This window comes from Pseudophryne corroboree, chromosome 5 (genome assembly GCF_028390025.1).
Source record: "Pseudophryne corroboree isolate aPseCor3 chromosome 5, aPseCor3.hap2, whole genome shotgun sequence".
NCBI classification, from domain to species: domain Eukaryota; kingdom Metazoa; phylum Chordata; class Amphibia; order Anura; family Myobatrachidae; genus Pseudophryne; species Pseudophryne corroboree.
Genome location: NC_086448.1, coordinates 305,013,902 through 305,032,519, shown reverse-complemented (window position 1 = coordinate 305,032,519; position 18,618 = coordinate 305,013,902).

Sequence of the window (18,618 nt, the reverse complement as noted above, 5' to 3'; positions counted from 1 at the left end):
TTATCATCCAGTCTATACTGGCAGACGCAGTACGGTAGTCCACGGCTGTAGCTACCTCTGTGTCGGCAGTGCTCGTCCATAATTGTATACCTACCTGTGGTGGGGTTTTTTTTTCTATCTTCTTCATACTAGTAGTTTAGGAGTCTGCTGATAATATATACCTGTCCTGCAGTAGTGATATATATATATATTTTTTATATCATTATCATCCAGTCTATACTAGCAGACGCAGTACGGTTGTCCACGGCTGTAGCTACCTCTGTGTCGGCAGTCACTCGTCATCCATAAGTATACTAGTATCCATCCATCTCCATTGTTTACCTGAGGTGCCTTTTAGTTGTGCCTTTTAAAATATGGAGAACAAAAATGTTGAGGTTCCAAAAATAGGGAAAGATCAAGATCGACTTCCACCTCGTGCTGAAGCTGCTGCCACTAGTCATGGCCGAGACGATGAAATGCCATCAACGTCGTCTGCCAGGGCCGATGCCCAATGTCATAGTACAGAGCATGTAAAATCCAAAACACCAAATATCAGTAAAAAAAGGACTCAAAAATCTAAAATAAAATCGTCGGATGGAGAAGCGTAAACTTGCCAATATGCCATTTACCACACGGAGTGGCAAGGAACGGCTGAGGCCCTGGCCTATGTTCATGGCTAGTGGTTCAGCTACACATGAGGATGGAAGCACTCAGCCTCTCGCTAAAAAAATGAAAAGACTTAAGCTGGCAAAAGCACAGCAAAGAACTGTGCGTTCTTCGAAATCACAAATCCACAAGGAGAGTCCAATTGTGTCGGTTGCGATGCCTGACCTTCCCAACACTGGACGTGAAGAGCATGCGCCTTCCACCATTTGCACGCCCCCTGCAAGTGCTGGAAGGAGCACCCGCAGTCCAGTTCCTGATAGTCAGATTGAAGATGTCAGTGTTGAAGTACACCAGGATGAGGAGGATATGGGTGTTGCTGGTGCTGGGGAGGAAATTGACCAGGAGGATTCTGATGGTGAGGTGGTTTGTTTAAGTCAGGCACCCGGGGAGACACCTGTTGTCCGTGGGAGGAATATGGCCATTGACATGCCTGGTGAAAATACCAAAAAAATCAGCTCTTCGGTGTGGAAGTATTTCAACAGAAATGCGGAACATTTGTCAAGCCGTGTGTTGCCTTTGTCAAGCTGTAATAAGTAGGGGTAAGGACGTTAACCACCTCGGAACATCCTCCCTTATACGTCACCTGCAGTGCATTCATCATAAGTCAGTGACAAGTTCAAAAACTTTGGGCGACAGCGGAAGCAGTCCACTGACCAGTAAATCCCTTCCTCTTGTAACCAAGCTCACGCAAACCACCCCACCAACTCCCTCAGTGTCAATTTCCTCCTTCCCCAGGAATGCCAATAGTCCTGCAGGCCATGTCACTGGCAATTCTGACGAGTCCTCTCCTGCCTGGGATTCCTCCGATGCATCCTTGCGTGTAACGCCTACTGCTGCTGGCGCTGCTGTTGTTGCTGCTGGGAGTCGATGGTCATCCCAGAGGGGAAGTCGTAAGACCACTTTTACTACTTCCACCAAGCAATTGACTGTCCAACAGTCCTTTGCGAGGAAGATGAAATATCACAGCAGTCATCCTGCTGCAAAGCGGATAGCTGAGGCCTTGGCATCCTGGGCGGTGAGAAACGTGGTTCCGGTATCCATCATTACTGCAGAGCCAACTATAGACTTGTTTGAGGTACTGTGTCCCCGGTACCAAATACCATCTAGGTTCCATTTCTCTAGGCAGGTGATACCGAAAATGTACACAGACCTCAGAAAAAGACTCACCAGTGTCCTAAAAAATGCAGTTGTACCCAATGTCCACTTAACCACGGACATGTGGACAAGTGGAGCAGGGCAGACTCAGGACTATATGACTGTGACAGCCCACTGGGTAGATGTATGGACTCCCGCCGCAAGAACAGCAGCGGCGGCACCAGTAGCAGCATCTCGCAAACGCCAACTCTTTCCTAGGCAGGCTACGCTTTGTATCACCGCTTTCCAGAATACGCACACAGCTAAAAACCTCTTACGGCAACTGAGGAAGATCATCGCAGAATGGCTTACCCCAATTGGACTCTCCTGTGGATTTGTGGCATCGGACAACGCCAGCAATATTGTGTGTGCATTAAATATGGGCAAATTCCAGCACGTCCCATGTTTTGCACATACCTTGAATTTGGTGGTGCAGAATTTTTTTAAAAACGACAGGGGCGTGCAAGAGATGCTGTCGGTGGCCAGAAGAATTGCGGCACACTTTCGGCGTACAGGCACCACGTACAGAAGACTGGAGCACCACCAAAAACGCCTGAACCTGCCCTGCCATCATCTGAAGCAAGAAGTGGTAACGAGGTGGAATTCAACCCTCTATATGCTTCAGAGGTTGGAGGAGCAGCAAAAGGCCATTCAAGCCTATACAACTGAGCACGATATAGGAGGTGGAATGCACCTGTCTCAAGCGCAGTGGAGAATGATTTCAACGTTGTGCAAGGTTCTGCAACCTTTTGAACTTGCCACACGTGAAGTCAGTTCAGACACTGCCAGCCTGAGTCAGGTCATTCCCCTCATCAGGCTTTTGCAGAAGAAGCTGGAGACATTGAAGGAGGAGCTAACACAGAGCGATTCCGCTAGGCATGTGGAACTTGTGGATGGAGCCCTTAATTCGCTTAACAAGGATTCACGGGTGGTCAATCTGTTGAAATCAGAGCACTACATTTTGGCCACCGTGCTCGATCCTAGATTTAAAACCTACCTTGGATCTCTCTTTCCGGCAGACACAAGTCTGCAGGGGTTCAAAGAACTGCTGGTGAGAAAATTGTCAAGTCAAGCGGAACGCGACCTGTCAACATCTCCTCCTTCACATTCTCCCGCAACTGGGGGTGCGAGGAAAAGGCTCAGAATTCCGAGAAGATGATGTTCATTAAAATGAATTATAAATCAATTCCTCCGTGGAGACATTCACCAGCAGCAATTGCCTCCACAAAGTACACAGGGAGCTGAGATGGTGGATTCCAGTGGGGACGAATTGATAATCTGTGAGGAGGGGGATGTACACGGTGATATATCGGAGGATGATGATGAGGTGGACATCTTGCCTCTGTAGAGCCAGTTTGTGCAAGGAGAGATTAATTGCTTCTTTGTTGGTGGGGGTCCAAACCAACCCGTCATTTCAGTCACAGTCGTGTGGCAGACCCTGTCACTGAAATGATGGGTTGGTTAAAGTGTGCATGTCCTGTTTATACAACATAAGGGTGGGTGGGAGGGCCCAAGGACAATTCCATCTTGCACCTCTTTTTTTCTTTCATTTTTCTTTGCGTCATGTGCTGTTTGGGGAGTGTTTTTTGGAAGGGCCAGCCTGCGTGACACTGCAGTGCCACTCCTAGATGGGCCAGGTGTTTGTGTCGGCCACTAGGGTCGCTTAGCTTACTCACACAGCTACCTCATTGCGCCTCTTTTTTTCTTTGCGTCATGTGCTGTTTGGGGAGTATTTTTTGGAAGGGCCATCCTGCCTGACACTGCAGTGCCACTCCTAGATGGGCCAGGTGTTTGTGTCGGCCACTTGGGTCGCTGAGCTTAGTCACACAGCTACCTCATTGCGCCTCTTTTTTTCTTTGCGTCATGTGCTGTTTGGGGAGTGTTTTTTGGAAGGGCCATCCTGCGTGACACTGCAGTGCCACTCCTAGATGGGCCAGGTGTTTGTGTCGGCCACTAGGGTCGCTTAGCTTACTCACACAGCTACCTCATTGCGCCTCTTTTTTTTCTTCTTTGCGTCATGTGCTGTTTGGGGAGTATTTTTTGGAAGGGCCATCCTGCCTGACACTGCAGTGCCACTCCTAGATGGGCCAGGTGTTTGTGTTGGCCACTTGGGTCGCTGAGCTTAGTCACACAGCTACCTCATTGCGCCTCTTTTTTTCTTTGCGTCATGTGCTGTTTGGGGAGTATTTTTTGGAAGGGCCATCCTGCGTGACACTGCAGTGCCACTCCTAGATGGGCCAGGTGTTTGTGTCGGCCACTTGGGTCGCTGAGCTTAGTCATCCAGCGACCTCGGTGCAAATTTTAGGACTAAAAATAATATTGTGAGGTATGAGGTGTTCAGAATAGACTGAAAATGAGTGGAAATTATGGTTATTGAGGTTAATAATACTTTGGGATCAAAATGACCCCCAAATTCTATGATTTAAGCTGTTTTTTAGGGTTTTTTGAAAAAAACACCCGAATCCAAAACACACCCGAATCCGACAAAAAAAATTCGGTGAGGTTTTGCCAAAACGCGTTCGAACCCAAAACACGGCCGCGGAACCGAACCCAAAACCAAAACACAAAACCCGAAAAATTTCCGGTGCACATCTCTACTTCACAGCACCCTCTATTGGAAGTTAATACAGTACATTAAACTGCATGTTCCACAGCACCCTCTGTTGGAAATTCATATTGTGCATTGAACTGCATACTCCACAGTGCCCTCTATTGGATGACCATACTGTATACAACCCAGTTTATTGTACAGCACCCTCTATTGGATGTTAATACTGTGCACAGTACAAGCTTACTCAACAGCTCCATCTGTTGGATGTTACTGCACTACACTGAACAGATTGACATTCAGCAAACTAGCAAGTTCTGATTATCTCAGCTACTCCTGCTCATCGGTTACAGTGCAGGTACTCTTATTAGGAAGCGGACTATGTTATACCAATACACTCATATGGTAAAGGAGCTCAATAGCACAGAGACTGAACTTTATAAACAGCGCCACCTAATATCACTAGATTAATAGAAAAGGAACTTGCTTACTGTGCCTTTATTTGATAATTATTCATTGTGTTGAAATATGGTCTGAGATTGTTGTAAGTAACTGTAGTACCATCTGTGATCCTGATTGGTATATAATATATTTTGTCGACTTTAACCAAAGTTATTTTTCAGCGGTGATCAGTCCTTTCTTTAAATAAATTCTTAATCACCGTCCACATGAGTTGTGTATTTCGTGTTTGAGGTTTTGCCTCTCTGGGGTGTCCTTTGTCCTACTGCCCATCAGTTATACGGGTGACACCCGGAGTAACCTCTGACACCGACATCGCAAAGAAGTCAAGACAACCGGTAAACAACTCCTTGATCACTACCGTATCTAAGGTACCAATGCACCTTACCCATTATACCACCGCATTACAGAAGCAGTAAGCGGGAGCCATGAGTCGGGAGAATGCACAATGCAGGGGCAATGCAGGATACCAGAATTATAAATAGATACTGTTATTAGTCTGATATACATCATTACAATAATCAAAAATTATCAATACATCAATACAATAATTAGGAGACATAATAGTGGCGGGAGATTTTAACTATCCGGAGATTGATTGGACAAATGATTCATGTGATACTGCTAGGGGTAATAGGTTTTTAAACACACTAAATGATAACTATTTACTTCAACTAATCAAGGAACCAACTAGGTACAATGCAATCTTAGACCTGGTATTAACAAACAATGGGGAACTGATATCAAATATTATAGTAGGGGAGCCCATGAAAAACAGTGACCACAATATGGCCACATTAAATTTCAGTTTTCATAAGCAGTCCTGTATAGGCTCAACTAGGACTCTAAACGTTAGCAAAGCCAACTGTGACATGATGAAAGAAGCTTTAATGCACATTGAATGGGAAAAAAATGTCAAGGAAAAAATACTACGGAGAAATGGGAGGTATTAAAAACACTGCTCGATAATTATACATGTAAATTTATTCCCATGGGCAGCAAACAAAGGAGTAATAATTCCAAACCAATTTGGCTTAACAAAAAGATTAAGGAACTAATGGGCAAAAAGAGGCAAGCATTCATAAGATATAAATCAGACGGGAAAGCGGAGTCATACCAATACTATGGATTGTAACAAAATATGCAAAAAAGAAATAACAGCAGCTAAAAGAAACTATAAAGCTAGTAGCCGCCGATGTAAGCACTGCTGCTGAAGGCGGAGAAACGCGTAAGACGACATTCTAAGTCCAGTACTGGCCGAGCTTGCAAGGCATACCACACTGTTATCAGTAGCTCTGGGATGGGACACTCCAGACATGGCACCGAGAAAGGTATAAAAGCACCAGGAGCCGGGAGAAATTCGTAGAGTCCGTATAAGAGACTGATTGATCAGGTGACATTTTCAAACAAGCTGCTTGTATTTCGCTGAATTACATTGCTACTAATCCTGAGAAGCAAATGCTTTTTAAACTAACTAACTAAGCAAAAGCAAAATCAATACAGCTGGACTTCTCATGTCAGTGCACTGACTCTATTGCATGCAAGAATTCTAATATGTTATGAGCGCTACTAACATAAGGACTAATATACTGACTGAGTAGGACCTATTTGGCTATTAAAAAAGCTGCACGAATTAAAGGTCTTTCAGCTGCATGACTTTACGAATGGTTAATTACCTCTTCCTAATTGGATTTAAATTGTAGATTATTACCGGACGGTACTGTGTGTGTTGTTTTAATGTTTTTTAATTTTATGTGTAGAAAATAAAATTTACACGATTCCTGGAAAGCGCTGTTTTCTGTTTTTGTTTCTAATGGAACTACACTACGAACTACAGTAGCAAGACGGCTATTTTTAATCTACAATGACTCACTTACATCAGGCATGGTTCCCAAGACTAGCGTATAGCGGAATTGGTGCTGATATTTAAAAAGGGAAGTAAATGTGAACCAGGTAACTATAGACCAGTTAGTCTTATATCTATAGTGGGGAAAGTACTGGAAGGTCTATTAAGGGATAGTAAACAGAAGTTACTTGAAGCCAATAAGGTTATTAATAGGAGCCAACATAGATTTGTGAAAGATAGATCATGTCAAACAAACTTACTAGGCTTTTATGAAACAGTTAGCGTGAACCTAGATCATGGTAAGGAGGTGGATGTAATCTTTTTTAGACTTTGCTAAAGCTTTCGACACAGTACCACACATGAGACCTATCTATAAGTTACAAGAACTGGGGCTAGGGAGCGCAATATGCAGTTGGGTTAGAAATTGGTTAGATAATAGGGAGCAGCGAGTAGTGGTTAATGGAACTTTTTCAAATTGGACTGAAGTACTACGTGGTGTGCCACAAGGGTCTGTACTTGGACCACTATTGTTCAACATTTTCATAAATTATCTAGCAGTAGGTCTAGAGAGCATGGTGTCAATTTTTGCAGACAATGTGTTAGGTTATAAATTTGGTGGGGGATACTGAGTCTCTTCAGAACGATTTATTTAAACAGGTAGCATGGGCAGCAAAATGGAGAAAGAGGTTCAATACAGATAAGTGTAAGATAATGCACTTTGGTAGCAAGGAAAAAAATACCACTTACATACTAAATGGGGTAAAAATAGCGGACTCTGTACTGGAAAAAGACTTTCACAAAGATAACAAATTTAGCAGCAGTATCCAAAGTAGGATTGCAGCAAAGAAGGCAAACAAGGTATTAGCATGCATAAAGAAGGGAACTGATGCAAGGGATGAGAGTGTTATACTCCCATTATATAAAACCCTAGTGAAGCCACATCTTGAATACTGTGCACAATTTTGGGCACCAGACTACAAAAAGGATCTCCTGGAGGCTGGAACTAGGAAAGGTTCAGAGGCGGGTGACCAAACTGATTAAGAGGATGGAAATGCTGGAATACGATGAAAGGCTTGCTAGGCTAGGCATGTTTATACTGGAAAAGAGAAGATTAAGAGGGGACATGATTAACATTTACAAATATATAAGGGGACAATATACAGAGCTTGCGGAGGATCTGTATTTGATAAGATCGACGCAGAGGACACGTGGACATCCGCTTAGGTTAGAGGAGAGGAGATATCGCACACAGAGGCGAAAAGGATTCTTCACAGTAAGGACAATGGGGGTAATTCCAAGTTGATTGCAGCAGGATATTTTTTAGCAGTTGGGCAAAACCATGTGCACTGCGGTGGGGGGGGGGGGAGATATAACATTTGCAGAGAGAGTTAGATTTGGGTGGGTTATTTTGTATCCGTGCAGGGTAAATATGGGCTGCTTTATTTTTACACTGCAATTTAGATTGCAGATTGAACTCACCACACCCAAATCTATCTCTCTCTGCACATGTTATATCTGCCCCCCCTGCAGTGTACATGGTTTTGCCCAACTGCTAAAAAATTTCCTGCTGCGATCAACTTGGAATTACCCCCAATATGTGTTTGGAATTCCCTGCCTGAGAAAGTAGTAATTAGAGATGAGCGGGTTTGGTTCCCTGAGAACTGAACTCACTCGAACTTCACCACCCGAGCCCGAGTCAGGCTCAGGTTTTCCTGCCTGACTCGGAAACCAGAATGAGGCAAAACGTCATCATCCCGATGTCGGATTCTCGCGGGGTTTGGATAATGTCACGAACCGGTCTCTCACCTTTGCGGGTTCTGGGGTTCATCCGTTGCCAGTGCGGTTGCTCGCGGTGCTGTGCGCCCGTGTGGGGACGCGGCGTGATCAGTGGCACAGGTAATGCAGAGTCTGGGAACTGTGAGTGCGGGGACCAAATGGCCTAAGGCACTGCGGTGTGTCTGCTGTATAGGAGGTGGCCATGTTGGAGACCAAATAGGTAATACAGAGCACTTGTGAAAACACCTGTGGGCAGGTGTAAACCAATCCCGTGCTTGTGCTGCCTTTAAGTAGGCTGGGATTATGTTACTCTGGGCCAGTGCTTTGTTGTATCAACGCTGTGCTCTAGCTCTGAGCTCTCTCCGTGCATTCCCGTGTGATTCCCGTGGTCCAGATATCGCATCCGTTCCCAGAGGTTCGTCTGCAGCCTTCACTGCTAAAGATCCACCGGCTCTCCGCTGTGCTATCAGTTAATTGCACACCTACTGGAAATAGTTGGATTCCCAGAGTCCTGCATGAGGTTACCTTGTCTGCCTGTCTTCAACCATACAAAGTTTGGAGGATTCCACTACCCTCAGCTGTTCGTTTGTTCATCTGCATTTAACTCGTTCATCACCTTGTCATCTGCTACAGTTTTCACAGTGATCTCCGGAACCCGCAAGTAACCCAATTAAGTACTTTTATTTTCTATGTTACCATAACAAGGATAATTCTTCACAGCCTCTCAGTTAACTCTCAAAACTTCATTGCAAATCCTTACAGTTATTTCTTCATGTCTGCATTACCCAGTTAAACACATTCTGCCGTTCAGCATCAAAGCTTGTTTATATTTGGACAATTCAACATTTATTCATCAGCTTGTTTCATATACAGTTCCATGAACATTTCTTTTATTTGTCTTTGAGATTCATTCTGCATATTATTTCTGCCATTCCTGCAATACTTCAGTATAATATGATGATTAACAACTTGTCATTTAACTCTTTACTGAATTTTTATTTTTAATAAATATATGAAATGGAACTTTCTTCGTCCTCCCTGCTTTCTTCATACCCCAGCACCTACACCTGTGGTTGGTCCCGGGTTAACGGATTCACAAAAACACCCGGACCTGACAGATAACATATAAGGAGCCGCGCATCGCCGCCATTTTCACTCCGGCATTGGAGAGTGTAGAGAGAGGATGTGTCTCCATCCTCAGTGTCCTGCATCAGTTCAGTGGTAGTGTCTTGTGCTGCATCAGTCCAGTCACAGTGGTGGTGTCCTCTGCTGCCATATGTCCAGTGCTGCTGTATAAGTCCACTCAAGTGGTTCTGTCTTGTGCTGCATCAGTCCAGTGGTGGTGTCTTGTGCTGCATCAGTCCAGTCACAGTGGTGGTGTCCTCTGCTGCCATATGTCCAGTCCATTGCAGTGGTATTGTGTTATCCTTCATCAGTGGTGGTGTCCCTGTGCTGCTCTATATGTCCAGTGATATTGCTGTATATGTCCATTGATACTGCCGTACATGTCCAGCGGTACTGCCGTATAACTCCAGTGGTACTGACGTATAATTTCAGTGATCCTGCCGTATAATTCCAGTGATCCTGCTGTATAATTCCAGTGGTATTGCCATATATGTCCAGTGATACTGCCGTAAATGTCCAGTGGTACTGCCGTATAAGTCCAGTGGTACTGGCGTATAAGTCCAGTCCAGTGATACTGCTGTATATGTCAAGTGGTACTGCCGTATAAGTCCAGTGGTACTGCCATATAATACCAGTGATCCTGCCGTATAATACCAGTGATACTGCCATATAATTCCAGTGATCCTGCCAAATAATTCCAGTGGCACTGGCATATAAGTCCAGTGATACTGCCGTATAATTCCAGTGGTACTGCCATATAAGTCCAGCCCAGTGGTGCTGCCATATAAGTACAGTGGTGTTGTCCTGTGCTGTATATTTTCTCTAATGTCCTAGAGGATGCTGGGACTCCGTAAGGACCATAGGGAATAGACGGGCTCCGCAGGAGACATGGGCACTTTAAGAAAGACTTTAGACTCTGGGTGTGCACTGGCTCCTCCCTCTATGCCCCTCCTCCAGACCTTAGTTTTTAGACTGTGCCCAGAAGAGATGGGTGCACTGCAGGGAGTTCTCCTGAGTTTCCTGCTAAGAAAGCATATTTGTTAGGTTTTTTCTTATTTTCAGGGAGCACTGCTGGCAACAGACTCCCTGCATCGAGGGACTGAGGAGAGAGGAGCAGACCTACTTAAATGATAGGCTCTGCTTCTCGGCTACTGGACACCATTAGCTCCAGAGGGAGTGGAACACAGGTTCGTCCTGGGCGTTCATCCCAGAGCCGCGCCGCCGTTCTCCTCACAGAGCCGGAAGAAAAGAAGAAAGAAGACTCTGAGGCGGCAGAAGCCTTTCGGGTGCTTCACTGAGGTAACGCACAGCACTGCAGCTGTGCGCCATTGCTCCCATACACCTCACACACTCCGGTTACTGTAAGGGTGCAGGGCGCAGGGGGGGGCGCCCTGGGCAGCAATGAATACCTCTCCTATGGCAAAATGACCTATTTACATGTACAGGTGGGCACTGTACATGTATATAAAAGAGCCCCCGCCATGTTTTACAAAGTTTGAGCGGGACAGAAGCCCACCGCCGAGGGGGCGGGGCTTCTCCCTCAGCACTCACCAGCGCCATTTTCTCTCCACAGCACCGCTGAGAGGAAGCTCCCCGGACTCTCCCCTGCTTGACACACGGTGAAAGAGGGTTTTAAAGTAGAGGGGGGGCACATAATTGGTGATTATACATTACAGCAGCGCTACTGGGTAAACATTCTGTGTTTTTCTCCGGGGTCATATAGCACTGGGGTGTGTGCTGGCATACTCTCTCTCTGTCTCTCTAAAGGGCCTAAAAGGGGAACCTGTCTTCAGAAAAGAGTTTCCCTGTGTGTGTGTGGAGTGTGTCGGTACGCGTGTGTCGACATGTTTGATGATGAAGGCTCGCCTAAGGAGGAGGGGGAGTGCATGAATGGCAGGTCGCCGTCGGCAACGCCGACTCCGGACTGGATGGATATGTGGAATGTCTTGAATGCTAATGTAAATTTATTGTATAAGAGATTAGACAAGACTGAGGCTAGGGATCAGTCAGGTAGTCAGACCATGCCTGTCCCAGTGGCACAGGGACCTTCTGGGTCTCAGAAATGCACATTATCCCAGATCACTGACACAGATACCGACACGGATTAAGATTCCAGTGTCGACTATGAGGATGCAAAATTACAGCCAAAAGTGGCTAAAAGTATTCGTTACATGATCATTGCTATTAAAGAGGTTTTGCATATTACTGAGGAACCCCCTGTCCCTGACACGAGGGTACACATGTATAAAGAGAAAAAGCCTGAGATCACCTTTCCGTCCTCATTTGAGCTAAGCGAATTGTGCGAAAAGGCTTGGGAATCTCCAGACAGGAGACTACAAGTTCCCAAAAGGATTCTTATGGCGTATCCCTTCCCACAAAAGGACAGGATACGATGGGAATCTTCGCCTAAAGTAGACAAGGCGTTGACACGCTTATCCAAGAAGGTGGCACTGCATTCCCAGGATACTGCTACCCTCAAGGATCCTGCGGATCGTAAGCAGGAAGTTACCATGAAGTACATTTACACACATTCTGGTACTATTGTTAGGCCGGCTATGGCATCGGCCTGGGTTTGTAGTGCTGTCGCAGCATGGACAGATTCCTTGTCTACGGAGATTGAGACCCTAGATAAGGATACCATTCTAATGACCCTAGAGCATATCAAGGATACTGCGTTATATATGAGGGATGCTCAAAGAGACATTTGTATACTAAGAAGGCACCTCATTACCAAATGCAGTCCTTTCGTTCAAATAAAAGCAAACAGGTACGGGGATCTTCCTTTCTTGCAAGAGGTAAAGGCAAGAGAAAAAAGCTGCACACAGCTAGTTCCCAGGAGCAGAAGTCCTCCCCTACGTCGGCAAAATCCACCGCATGACGCTGGGGCTTCCCTGGGGGGATCAGCTCAAGTGGGGGCACATCTTCGATTTTTCAGCCACGTCTGGGTTCACTCACAGGTAGATCCCTGGGCAATAGAGATTGTTTCTCAGGGATACAGGCTGGAATTCGAAGAGATGCCTCCTCGCCGGTTTTTCAAATCGGCTCTGCCAGCTTCTCCGTCAGAAAGGGAGTTAGTGTTAACTGCAATTCAAAAATTGTATCTGCAACAGGTGATAGTCAAGGTTCCTCTTCTCCAGCAAGGAAAGGGGTATTACTCAACCCTGTTTGTGGTTCCGAAACCGGACGGTTCGGTCAGACCCATTTTGAATCTGAAATCCCTGAACCTGTACTTGAAAAAGTTCAAGTTCAAGATGGAACCGCTCAGAGCGGTCATCGCCAGCCTGGAGAGGGGGGATTGGATGGTTTCCCTGGAGATAAAGGATGCTTACCTTCATGTTCCGATTTTTCTTCCTCACCAGGCGTTCCTGATATTTGTGGTACAGGACTGTCATTACCAATTTCAGACATTGCCGTTTGGGCTTTCCACGGCCCCGAGAATATTCACCAAGGTAATGGCGGAAATGATGGTGCTCCTGCGCAAGCAGGGTGTCACAATTATCCCATACTTGGACGATCTCCTCATAAAGGCGAGATCTCGAGAGAAGTTACTGGACAGCGTGTCACTGTCAGTGAGGACGTTGCAACAGCACGGCTGGATTCTCAATATTCCGAAGTCCCAGCTGGTTCCTACAACGCGTCTGACCTTTTTGATTCTGGACACAGAACAGAAAAAGGTTTTTCTTCCGATGGAAAAGGCTCAGGAGCTCATAGCTCTGGTCAGGAACCTATTAAAGCCAAAAAAGTTTTCAGTGCTTCACTGCACACGTGTCCTGGGGAAGATGGTGGCATCATACGAGGCCATCCCCTTCGGCAGGTTCCATGCGAGGACTTTTCAATGGGACCTACTGGACAAATGGTCCGGGTCTCATTTACAAATGCATCAAAGGATCACCCTGTCTCCCAGAGCCAGGATATCTCTCCTATGGTGGCTGCACAGTGCTCACCTCCTGGAAGGCCGCAGGTTCGGCATTCAGGACTGGATCCTGGTGACCACGGACGCAAGCCTCCGAGGTTGGGGAGCAGTCACACTGGGAAGAAATTTCCAAGGTCTCTGGTCAACTCTAGAGATTTGTCTCCACATCAACGTCCTGGAGTTGAGGGCCATATACAACGGCCTACGTCAAGCGGAGGCATTACTTCGGGACAAACCGGTTCTGATTCAGTCGGACAATGTCACAGAAGTGGCTCATGTAAACCGCCAAGGCGGCACAAGGAGCAGAGTGGCCATGGCAGAAGCAACCAGGATTCTTCGCTGGGCGGAGAATCATGTAAGCGCACTGTCGGCAGTGTTCATCCCGGGGGTGGACAACTGGGAAGCGGACTTCCTCAGCAGACACGACCTGCATCCGGGAGAGTGGGGACTTCATCACGAAGTCTTCGCACAGATCGCGGGTCGGTGGGGACTGCCTCAGATAAACATGATGGCGTCCCGTCTCAACAAAAAGCTAAAGCGATATTGTGCCAGGTCAAGAGACCCTCAGGCAGTAGCTGTAGACGCTCTGATGATACCATGGGTGTTCAGATCGGTCTATGTGTTCCCTCCTTTGCCTCTCATACCCAAGGTGTTGAGAATAATACGGCAAAGAAGAGTGAGAACAATCCTCATTGTTCCAGATTGGCCATGAAGGACTTATCCGGATCTGCAAGAGTTGCTCACAGAAGATCCGTGGCCTCTTCCTCTAAGGCAGGACCTGCTGCAACAGGGGCCCTGTCTGTTCCCAGACTTACCGCAGCTGCGTTTGACGGCATGGCGGTTGAACGCCGGATCCTAGCGGAAAAAGGTATTCCGGAGGTCATTCCTACCCTGATTAAGGCTAGGAAGGACGTGACATCGAAACATTATCACCGCATATGGCGAAAATATGTTTCTTGGTGTGAGGCCAGGACTGCTCCTACGGAGGAGTTCCATTTGGGCCGTTTACTTCACTTCCTTCAAACAGGAGTGAATTTGGGCCTAAAATTAGGATCCATAAAGGTTCAAATTTCGGCCTTGTCCATTTTCTTTCAAAAAGAATTGGCTTCTCTTCCTGAAGTTCAGACATTTGTGAAGGGAGTGCTGCATATTCAGCCACCTTTTATACCTCCGGTGGCACCTTGGGATCTTAACGTGGTATTACGTTTCCTCAAGTCACCTTGGTTTGAACCACTCAAAACAGTGGAGTTGAAATATCTCACTTGGAAGGTAGTCATGTTGTTGGCCTTAGCTTCTGCAAGGCGTGTTTCGGAATTAGTGGCTTTGTCATAAAAAAAAATCCCTATCTGGTTTTTCACGTGGATAGGGCAGAATTGAGAACTGGTCCTCAATTCCTGCCTAAAGTGGTCTCATCTTTTCATATGAACCAACCTATTGTTGTGCCTGTGGCTACGCGAGACTTGGAGGATTCCGAGTCACTTGATGTGGTCAGGGCTTTGAAGATTTATGTGGCCAGAACAGGTAGGGTCAGGAAGACAGAAGTGCTGTTTATCCTGTATGTAGCCAATAAGGTTCGCGCACCTGCTTCAAAGCAGACTATTGCTCGCTGGATCTGTAACACGATTCAGCAAGCACATTCTTCGGCAGGATTGCCATTGCCAAAATCGGTTAAGGCCCATTCCACTAGGAAGGTGGGCTCTTCTTGGGCGGCTGCCCGAGGGGTCTCGGCATTACAGTTGTGCCGAGCAGCTACTTGGTCAGGATCAAACACCTTTGCAAGGTTCCATAAGTTTGATACCCTAGCTGAGGAGTACCTCCTGTTTGCTCAATCGGTGCTGCAGAGTCATCCGCACTCTCCCGCCCGTTTGGGAGCTTTGGTATAATCCCCATGGTCCTTATGGAGTCCCAGCATCCTCTAGGACGTTAGAGAAAATAAGATTTTACACTTACCGGTAAATCTATTTCTCGTAGTCCGTAGAGGATGCTGGGCGGCGGCGCCCGTCCCAAGTGCGGACTTCTTCTGCAAGACTTGAATATAGTTATTGCCTACATAAGGGTTATATTATAGTTCATCGGTTTGGACCGAGACTATGTTGTTTGTTCATACTGTTAACTGGGTAGTTTATCACAAGTTATACGGTGTGGCTGGTATGAATCTTGCCCTTGGATTAACAAAAATCCTTTCCTCGTACTGTCCATCTCCTCTGGTCACAGTTTCTCTAACGGAGGTCTGGAGGAGGGGCATAGAGGGAGGAGCCAGTGCACACCCAGAGTCTAAAGTCTTTCTTAAAGTGCCCATGTCTCCTGCGGAGCCCGTCTATTCCCCATGGTCCTTACGGAGTCCCAGCATACTCTACGGACTACGAGAAATAGATTTACCGGTAAGTGTAAAATCTTATTATTTACTCGGAAACCAGATAAAGGTTTTTTTTAATATTTAATCCAAATAATTTTCACAGGGTTTGCCCTGTGTGGTGTACAGGTACACTCTCCTGTACCACATATTGTTATATAACTCCACAAAAATAATGGAGAACAAAAATTTGGAGGATAAAATAGGGAAAGATCAAGAACCACTTCCTCCTAGTGCTGAAGCTGCTGCCACTAGTCATGACATACAGTAGACAAGGAAATGCCATCAATGTCGTCTGCCAAGGCCGATGCCCAATGTGATAGTAGAGGGCATGTAAAATCCAAAAAGCCAAAGTTCAGTAAAAAGACCAAAAAAAAGAAATTTAAATGGTGTGAGGAGAAATGTAAATTTGCCAATATGCCATTTACGACACGAAGTGGCAAGGAACGGCTAAGGCCCCGACCTATGTTCATGACTAGTGGTTCAGCTTCACATGATGATGGAAGCCCTCATCCTCCTGCTAGAAAAATGATAAGAGTTAAGCTGGCAAAAGCACAGCACAGAACTGTGCATTCTAAGATGGTATCACAAATTCCCAAGGAGAGTCCAAGTGTGTCGGCGGTTGCGATACCTGATCTTCTCAACACTGGACGGGAAGAAGTGGCTCCTTCCACCATTACACGCCCTCTGCAAGTGCTGGAAGTCTACAGTCCAGTTTCTGATATTCAAATTGAAGATGTCACTGTTGAAGTACACCAGGATGAGGATATGGGTGTTGCTGGCGCTGAGGAGGAAGTTGACGATGAGGATTCTGATGGTGATGTGGATTGTTTAAATCAGGCACCGGGGGAGACACCTGTTGTCCGTGGGATGAATAAGCCTATTGTGATGCCTGGGCAAAACACCAAAAAAGCCACCTCTTCGGTGTGGAATTATTTCTCCACAAATCCGGACAACAGGTGTCAAGCCGTGTGTTGCCTCTGTCAATCTGTAATAAGTAGGGGTAAGGATGTTAACCACCTAGGAACATCCTCCCTTATATGTCACCTGCAGCACATTCATCAGAACTCAGTGTCAAGTTATGAAACTTTGGGTAAGAGCATAAGCAGTCCACTGACACCTAAATCCCTTCTTCCTCGTGTACCCAAGCTCCTGCAAGCCACACCACCAACTCCCTCAACATCAACTTCCTCCTCAGTCAGGAACATCAGTAGTCCTGCAGGCCATGTCACTGGCAAGACTGAGGAGTCCTCTCCTAACTGGGATTCCTCCGGAGGATCCTTGAGTGGTATGCCTACTGCTGCTGTTGCTGCCACTCCTGTTGTTGCTGCAGGGAGTCGATCGTCATCCCAGAGGGGAAGTCGGAAGACCACTTGTACTACTTCCAGTAAGCAATTGACTGTCCAACAATCCTTTGTGAGGAAGGTGAAATATGACAGCAGTCATCCTGTTGCAAAGTGGATAACTGAGGCCTTGACAGCTATGTTGGTGTTAGACATGTGTCCGGTATCTGACATTAGTTCAGTGGGACATAGAGAATTGATGAAGGTAGTATCCCCCTGGTACCAAATCCCATCTAGGTTCCACTTCTCTAGGCAGGCGTTACTGAGAATGTACAGATACGTCCGAAAAAGTTTCCTCAGTGTCCTAAAAAATGCAGTTGTACCCACTGTCCACTTAACCACAGACATGTGGACAAGTGGAACAGGGCAGACTAAAGACTATATGACTGTGACAGCACACTGGATAAATGTATTGCTTCCCGCAGCAACAACAGCAGTGGCACCAGTAGCAGCATCTCACAAACGCCAACTCGTTCCTAGGCAGGCTATGCTATGTATCACCGCTTTCTGTAAGAGTCACACCACTGACAACCTCTTATGGAATCTGAAGAACATCATTGCACAATGGCTTACCCCAATTAGACTCTCCTGGGGATTTGTGATATCGGACAATGCCACCAATATTGTACATTGATAAAGCTAACTATTTATCTTATAACATTCACAATAAATGGGTAAGAGTCTCAGTACGCAATTGGCGTATGGGGTACCGTAAGGGTACGCACTTAGCGTAGCATACGCTCGGCCGTGATCGAGACGCACATGCGACACGCTCGCTCACAGCTTAATGCGTGGTGTCGAGTACGCTATAAGCGGCCGACTACCGTAATGCTACGCTACCAGCGTAGCGGACGCTCAAGTCCACGAGGAGAACACGAGCGGCGCAGACGCTCACGGGATGACAATCAGTAAACCTTGAATGTAACACACAGAAAGGATACTCTTATACTGTAAACCTTGTACTGAAATACTGTAGCGATGTAACGCTGCTTAACCTTGTTAATGCTAAAGCTGCTTGAGTGTTTGAGACGCTCCTATTACCCTCTGCAATATAATAAACACACAATACCTTGCTAAGGTTCCAACACCTTTACTAACAAGCTTTTAGTTATATCGAAAAGGGGAAACAGTTTACAAGTTATACACTACAAGCTAACATATCATTCTAACAGAATATCTAGACAGAAATATACAATAGCGTCACACTCCTATACTATAACAGAGAGAGAGAGAGAGTATGGCCAATACAAACAGAGAACAAGTTGGTTACAGAGAATTACTTACACACACTGGGAACGATCGCTGCGCATCTTCTGGTACCAGCTCCAAGTTAGTCAAGATGAAAACCGTTTGTGGAGAGTGAGAGAGCTGCCCAGGCTGGCTGATCTTATATACACTGAGTACAGTACACTACAAAGGGACCTATAATCTCATTGTTCATTGGACACAGGAATGTCTCCTCGCATCATAACAAAA